The 8,358-nt window shown below is 49.8% G+C and overlaps 1 pseudogene; it reads right to left on the bottom strand.

Annotated features, from left to right (window-relative positions):
* Positions 1-233: 233 nt before the first annotated feature.
* Positions 234-1,624, bottom strand: LOC134910991 (WD repeat-containing protein 82-like; annotated as a pseudogene).
* Between the last annotated feature and the right edge of the window lie 6,734 nt (positions 1,625-8,358).

The raw sequence follows: 8,358 nt of genomic DNA, 5'->3' as shown, positions 1-8,358 counted from the left end.
TAAGTGTAGCTCATTATATACATTACACCTGGCTGAGCCCATTATGCACATTATGCCTGGTAGAGCCCATTATACACATTACGCCTGGTAGAGCCCATTACACATGTTACACATTTGGCCTGGTAGAGCCCATTACACATTACGCCTGGTAGAGCCCATTACGCATATCACACATTACGCCAGATAGAGCCCATATATACATTACGCCTGGTAGAGCCCATTATACACATCTGCTAGTTAAGTGCCTCCTCCTCATTGTTCATCTCCCTACTGCTTCCCCAATGCAATGCAGAGGTCATGAACTTGGGATTGAACTGTAAGCAGGTGATGGATCCGGTGTGCTTGACATCCAGTACGGACACTTTCATGCTGCTCTCTCCATTCCATACATGGATCTTGCCATCTTCCGACCCGATCATAATGAACTGAGAATCCGGAGTGAAAGAAGCTTCTAATGTGACCGTTTTACTGTTGTTATAACCCCCAAAGGTGTGTAGCACAGCCCTTTAAACACATCAACCAGCCTCAGGACGCCGCCATTGGTTGAGCGACGTCCATTCGCAGGTGCGGTCATAGGGGGTCATTCCGAGTTGTTCACTCGCTAGCAGTTTTTAGCAGCCATGCAAATGCTAAGCCGCCACCCAGAAGTAGCAGAAGTACGAACTAATGCATCGCAGAGCGGCAGCAAAAAAAAATTGTGCAGTTTCAGAGTAGCTCCAGACCTACTCAGCGCTTGCGATCACTTCAGACCATTCAGTTCCGGATTTGACGTCACAAACACTGCGTTCTACCAGCCACGCCTGCATTTTTCCTGGCACGCCTGCATTTTTCCGAACACTCCCTGAAAACGGTGAGTTGACACCCAGAAACGTCTGTGAATCACTCTGTGGCGTCCATTGCGACTGAAAAGCTTTGCTCGACCTTGTGTATAACTACATCAGCTGTTGTGAAAGTACTTAGTGCGTGCGCATTGCGCCACATACGCATGTGCAGAAGTGCCGTTTTTTTCCACTTAATCGCTGCGAACATTTTTAGCTAGCGATCAACTCGGAATGACCCCCACAGTTCATCTTAAAGGTCGCAAAGAGACCCTTATCAAAAGAGCGAAGTTCATACAGATTCACCATCTCGGAATTAACTCCTGCAGCAAAAATAAGACCCTTTGGATCAAATGAGCACACTAGCTTTCCCTGTAAGTGCATCAGACCCTGACAGTTGGGAGACCGGTGGTCCCACAGGCGGATAGTTTTATCCAATGACCCAGAAATAAACGCATCGTCCACCGGAGACATAGATAACGTAACGGCCCTTTTATTGTGGCCGGGAAATAACGGCTATATTTATTATCATGAAGAGAGATGGTATCATCAATTTTGTTGGAGCTATAAACCACGGTATTTGCTGCATGTGTGTATCGGATGAGATCCACACAGTACTTCTTGCTGTACAGCGTCCTCTTGGGCTTGCCCTCCTGGCAGTCGTACAGCACGAAGGAGTCGTCGTCGCAGCTGGAAATGACTGTCTCCCCGCCAGAACTGAAGTCAAAGCAGTTGATCTTATCGGAGTTCTCGCGGAAAATCTCTGCAACCCGGAAGCTGTGCAGCACGTTGTCGGTCAGCTTCATGGCTGCCCCAGGGGGTAGGGTGATGCGCCCCGATGCAGAAGGGCCACAGAATATGGGGGTGCAGGCAGGGGTGGATTGGGATCTAAAACCAGCCCTAATAGGGGTGGGGTCTATTGGGGGGTGGAGTCTGTCAAGTGGGCGGGATCACTGCTCAGAAGGCCTGAATACAGGCATGTATGTAAAGTGCGCGCAGCAGGTGCGCTGCAAGATTTTAAGGGCGTGGCTTCATGGGGAATGGCGTGGCCACATAATAGTGCCAATTCACAATACACCACACAGTAGTGCTGCTTATACACATTGCACCAGGTAGAACCTCCTATACACACTGCGCCAGGTAGAGCATGTTATACATATTGCACCAGATAGAGCACGTTCTACACTTTGCGCCAGGTAGAGCACGGTACACACTTTGCACCAGGCAGAGCACGTTATACACATTGCACCAGGTAAAGCACATTATACTGTACACATTGCACCAGGAAGAGCATGTTATACACTTTGCGCCAGGCAGCGTCCATTATACACTTTGCGCCAGTCAGATCACATTATACACATTGCACCAGGTAAAGCATATTATACACATTGCACTAGGTAGAGCACGTTATACACGTTGTGCCAGGCAGAGCACGTTATACACTTTGCGCCAGGCAGAGCACGTTATACACTTTGCGCCAGGCAGAGCACATTATTACACATTGCACCAGGTAAAGCACATTATACTGTACACATTGCACATTATACACATTGCACCAGGAAGAGCACGTTGTACACATTGCACGAGGTAAAGCACATTATATACATATTGCACCAGGCAGGGCACGTTATACACATTGCACCAGGCAAAGCATATTATACACATTGCACCAGGCAGAGCACGTTATACACACTGCACCAGGCAGAGCACGTTATACACATTGCACCAGGTAGAGCACATTATACATATTGCAACAGTTAGTTATTATACATATTGCACCAGTTAATTGTACAGTACTTACTGACTGTCACACAACTGGTGTGTGACGCAGTCAGAATTTGCTGGTTGCTAGCTCCTGCTTTGCATGCTAGCTGCAGCAGCCACGAGTCCATTGTGCAGTGTGCTTGCTGTGACGGCCCGGGCTGGAGGGGAGGCTGAACACATGATGCAGCTGGAAGGGAGGCGGAGCCGTCAGTAGTGACCGACGGCTCAGAATATTATGCATTATTGGGAGGAGGGGTTGCTGCGCATGCGCAGAAGCTCACGCGGCAGCAATTTTCAAAGTGCTTCACTGAGCTTCTGTGCATGCGCAGAATCTTTCAGTGAACGCTGCCGTGATAGCGGCTGGCGGGCAGCCAATGAGAGGATAACAGAACGGCCAAACGGAATCCAGTCCGGCATCCTGGCATGCCAATCTGCCGCTGGGAATAACTTTCCTGATACTGCAGCTCTCCCTGGCACCCAGCCCACACTGTAGAGTCAAGGTGCATACACACGGTGAGATTCGGGCTAACCCTGATTTTTCACTGTGTGATAGGGACTAGGGGTGTCATTCTGACCTAATCGCATGCTGCAGTTTTTCGCAGCGCAGCGATCAGGTAACAACTGCGCATGCGTATGCACCGCAATGCGCAGGAATATCGTACAGGTACAAAGTGGATAGTTGCTGAGCGATGGATTTAATGAAGAATCCATTTGCACAGCCAATCGCAAGGAGATTGACAGGAAGAAGGCATTTGTGGGTGTCAACTGACCGTTTTCTGGCAGTGGTAGGGAAAACGCAGGAATGTCCAGGCGTTTGCAGGGCGGGTGTCTGACGTCAATTCCGGGACCAGACAGGCTGAAGTGATCGCAAGGGCAGACTAAGTTCATACCTACTCAGAAACTGCACAAAATGTTTTTGCAGAGCTCGGCTGCACAAGCGTTCGCACACTTGCAAAGCGAAAATACACTCCCCCGTGGGCGGCGACTATGCGTTTGCACGGCTGCTAAAGACAGCTAGCAAGTGAGCAACTCGGAATGACCCCCCAGGTCGGTATCGCAAGCACATAATGAATGTAATTGCGATGCTAACTATGGGGGTCATTCCGAGTTGATCGTAGCAGTGCTAAATTTAGCACAGCTACGATCTTTAACTCAGACATGCGGGGGGACGCCCAGCACTTGGCTAGTCCGCACCGCATGTCAGTGCCGCACCCCCCCCCCCCCCCCTGCAGAAGTGCACTTCAAGAGTAGCTCCCGACCAGCGCAGCTTTAGTGCATCGGCATCACACCAGGATCGCAAGGTGACTTTCACCTTGCGATCTGCTCTAACTTTTCTTACGATTTTGACTATACAGTCAAAATCGTAAGAAAAAATCTCACCGTGTGTACACACCTTAAGACACAGATGAGCAAGGAGTCGCCGGCACTAACCTGTACGGATGCTTCTGTCCGAGGATAAGGTCGCACTTCCATTTCCTGCAGGCTGTTGGTTCCTTGTCCCCAATGGCTGTATGGCTCCAGGATGACCCCGTGCAATTACATGGCTTGGACGGCTCTGGACGCCTGGCCACTCAGTCAGTGCCCTGGCTGCCCCTGGTCATTACGTTGATGGCAGCACTCTTCATTGCTGCTGTTCCGGCTTTAATTCCGCAGCTCCGGCAGCATGCTTCATTGCTGTGGCTCGGGCTTGCATGGCTCCAGCAGCACGCTTCATTGCCATGGCTTCCTGCTTGCATGAGCTTCTGCACATGTGCAAAAGCTCTGATCATGGCAGCAGCAGCCGCGTATATATGAACCGGCCAAAGCGTGGGGGGAGCACGGCCACTGGAGTTAGCAGGGGGGGGGCGGCCGACCAGTGGACTGTCGCGGCATCCCGGCGCCCCAATGCACCGCTGGGTGCAGGTATACAGGGGATAGGGGGGTGCACCTGAGGTAATGGGAGGGGGGGGCTGAGGATGGGGGGTTATTGGGGCACAGGGGGAGGTAATGTTTGGGAGAGTTGCAATCCCTGTTAGGGTCACTTAACTTTGCGTGCAGGGTAATCCCAATGGGGCAGATCTTCAAACGGCATTTGGAGAAAGCCACTTCGGGTGTAAAAAGGAAGCACCACTTTATCAGGTTGGGAGCAGAGATGAAGGAGGATTTGCGCATGTGGGAAAGATTCTTGCAGAATTTTAATGGCGTGCGTCTGTGGCATGCGAACCATGAGCTGCAGCTTTACACAGACGAATCTGGGGCCCAAGGCTTTGGCGCCTATCTGCAAGGGCAATGGTACGCTGAAGCCTGGCCAGAGAGATGGAGAGACAAGGGTTTAACAAAGTACCTAGCAGCTTTGGAGTTATTCCCAATAGTAGTGGCGATTGATATTTGGGGACAGCAGCTTGCCAACATGCACATACAGTTCTGGTTCAACAAACTGGGTGTAGGGCAGGCCATAAATAACCAATGCGCGTCCTCTCCACCAGTAGTGAGGTTACTCAGGTGGCTGGTCTTTTAAAGCGAGGCACGTGCCAGGTGTGCTGAATGTCATAGCCGATGCACTATCTCAGCAAAAATAGGGAGTGTTCATGGCAGTAGCACCGATAGCCAAGCGCGTGGGACTAACTTGCCCATCTCATCTTTGGGAGATAGTGGAGCCGATCTAAGAGATCTGGTGGAGAGGTCATTGGTGCGAAGAACTTGGGCAACCTATACGATGGCTTGGAAAAGATGGACGCAGTTTCAGGCAGGAAAATCATGTGTGCGCAGAGATTCCATGCAGCAGCTATTGTCATTTTTGGGTAAGCTGAGGAAGGAGTGCGTGTCAAGGGCCTCGGCCGTAGCAACGCTGGCAGGTATTTCCTTCTTCACAAAGGTAAAGGGCAGGGAAGACCACACTAAGGCTTGCGCACAATCCTCAGGGGGTTGGCCAGGGCGGAGGTTAGGGTCCCCGACGCGTGAGAACCAATCACCTCGGATAGACGTAAGGAGCTGGTGGGTGCACTACAGTGTGTCTGCCGCAATGAGAGCAAAGCGCTGTTGTTTAAAACAGCATTTGTTATGGCTTCTGGAGGCGCTTGCAGGATTAGTGAGCTGGTCGCAGCATGAAATTGCATCTTTGTTACTTTACAGGAATGTAGTAGTGGCTAAGGACTCGGTCCTATGCTGGATACATAGGTCCAAGACAGATCGAGCCGGTAAGGGAAGGTGGGTCCAGCTGAGAAGGCACAGGGAGCCAGCAATATGCCCGGTGGCAGCGGTGCTGATCTTCACCAGGGATAGGCCGTCTGAGGGAGCGGCATTTCTAATACACAAGAACAAATCACCTCTAACAAAGTATCAGTTTACAGCGGTGTTAAAAAAAAAATGTGTGGCGGCACTGGGATGGGATACCGGTAGGTTTAGTACGCATTCCTTCAGGATAGGAGGGTTATCGGAGGGAGACATTAAGTAATTAGGAAGGTGTTAGTCGGAGTGTTACAAGAGATACAACAGACCCATGGTCTCCTCGGATGTAGGTAACGTGTTAAAAGAGGCTAACCAACACCTTCTCCTCCCCTTCCCCCCTGTTCCGCAGGCAGTGCATATAGAAGGCATGTATGGATCATGGCCACTCCTTCATTCATTGGGCAGGAGCACAGGTGGCTACCAGGCTGTATGGACGCCATTTAGCCTTGGCACAGGGCAAATGGGAGGTGAATTGGCTAGGAGTCAGGGGAATGAGCTGGGCCCAATTGAGAAGGGCGGCCATCAGGGAGGAGACTGTGGTGGGTCAGGCATAGGAGGTATTGGTTGTGCATCTTGGTGGGAATGACCTGTTTAAGATAAAGTTGCTGGACATGATCAGAAGGATGAAGGAGGACCTGCAATGGTTTGGTGGTCGGTGGAGCTGCACGCACATAGTATGGTCCAGGTCCCGAGGTTGGCATGGCGAGGGGCATGGGCCAGAAAAAGGGTGAACACGGCTATGTGTAAGCTAGTCCCTGCCATGAGTGGGAGCATAGTGCAGCACTCGGACATCACGTTTAAGTGTGTTGGTCTATACAGAAGTGATGGAGCGCATCTATCGGAAGTGGGGCTCAATTTGTTTAACAATGCTTTGCAGGAGGTGTTGGAGCAGGTTTATAGGTAGCTGTCACAGGGTGGGGTGTGGGGAAAGGGGTGAGCAAGGCATGGTACGTAAGGGGATGGCAGACGGCCAAGCATATTCACCAGGCCGCACGCCTGCCTCCAGCTTGAAATGGTTGAGCCGCATGGGTTGCGCGCCAGTGAGGGGGTATGCACGAGGTGCGCGGTTCCTGGGTGGTAGGGGAGGGGGGGACATGGTCGTCCGGCACCAGTTGGGACGACCGTGCCCCCCCACCCAGGTTTGGGGGGGGTGAGGTACTTGCATTTGCAAGTGGACTGGGCATGCCCCCACCCATAGGTAGGAGGGGAGGCAGGACGTGCCCCACCACCTATTTAAGGAGAACCTTCCTCACCAATACTTTCCTGACCCTGCAACTTTTTGTGTGAGGTTTGTTGATGTGTGTTTGAAGAGTGAAATAAAAGCGGTGAACGATTTGGCCCAACAGAGGTGTCAACTCAATTCTTTGGAACGCACGTGTACAGGCGGTCGCCGGATGGTCGGCCTCTTCCCCTTATAGTTAAAGGCAAAAACAGACAAATGAAACGGGGAAAGTGATCTACACTTTTTATTGCACTTCAGAAGAGCAGCAAGAAAACGATGACAGATTTGTGGCATTCAAAACATATCCAAAAAATTAAGTGTATTTCTATTTTATTGTATCAAACCTTTTCCACTCTATGAAGGGATGTCATCAGTAACACCTGGGGAGCTCCAACAGCAAACTGCTGAGTCAGAATTCCTAAACCACTTATTCTGAGAGATGATAGAAATTTCCTTTTTTAGATGTTAGAAAATAATACTAATTTGCTGCAATAAAGCTTATATCAAATTCAATAACATTTTGTGATAGTCTTTTTTTTCGTCCTGGCAGTTTACAGTGTAAAGCAGAGCCCATTGTTAATGATGTTAATACTCAATTGTTATTCCTGATAATAAAGGGTAACAAATATGAAGGCGGACAAATAGTCTTCTTGCTATGGATCAGTTTGGCTATAGATACCTTCTGTCTAACAAACAGTAGCATGCTGTGATTGGATACAAGTGCAGTGCTGCTAGCAAATCATGGGGGTAATTCCAAGTTGATCGCAGCAGGATTTTTGATAGCAATTGGGCAAAACCATGTGCACTGCAGGGGAGGCAGATATAAAATGTGCAGAGAGAGTTAGATTTGGGTGGGTTATTTTATTTCTGTGCAGGGTAAATACTGGCTGCTTTATTTTTACACTGCAATTTAGATTGCAGATTGAACACACCCCACCCAAATCTAACTCTCTCTGCACATGTTATATCTGCCCCCCCTGCAGTGCACATGGTTTTGCCCAACTGCTAAAAAAAATTCCTGCTGCGATCAACTTGGAATTACCCCCCATATTGTATGTCTCTTATACGCTAATGTTTGAAGTAGTAACAGCTTTGATAGATTAGTGTCTGCATTATGAGAGAAGAGGCAGTTGATGAAAGATTGTTTCTAATACCCTTTTCAGGCAGATAAGGCTGAAATTCCCTGCTTTTTCCCCCAGCATCTTAATGCCACGTCGCTTAGCTGGACCCAGCATGACCCCCTTTCACACAGAGAAGCAAATTACCAGGTGAAGCAGTTCTACCCGGTAATTTGCAGATCAAAACAGATTTCTTCTGCAGACCTTGTGGAGCCCAGGGCAAATGTTT

Source organism: Pseudophryne corroboree, chromosome 4 (genome assembly GCF_028390025.1).
Source record: "Pseudophryne corroboree isolate aPseCor3 chromosome 4, aPseCor3.hap2, whole genome shotgun sequence".
Classification (NCBI taxonomy): Eukaryota; Metazoa; Chordata; class Amphibia; order Anura; family Myobatrachidae; genus Pseudophryne; species Pseudophryne corroboree.
Note: the sequence above shows the minus strand (reverse complement) of the source record. Positions and strands in the feature narration are given on the sequence as shown.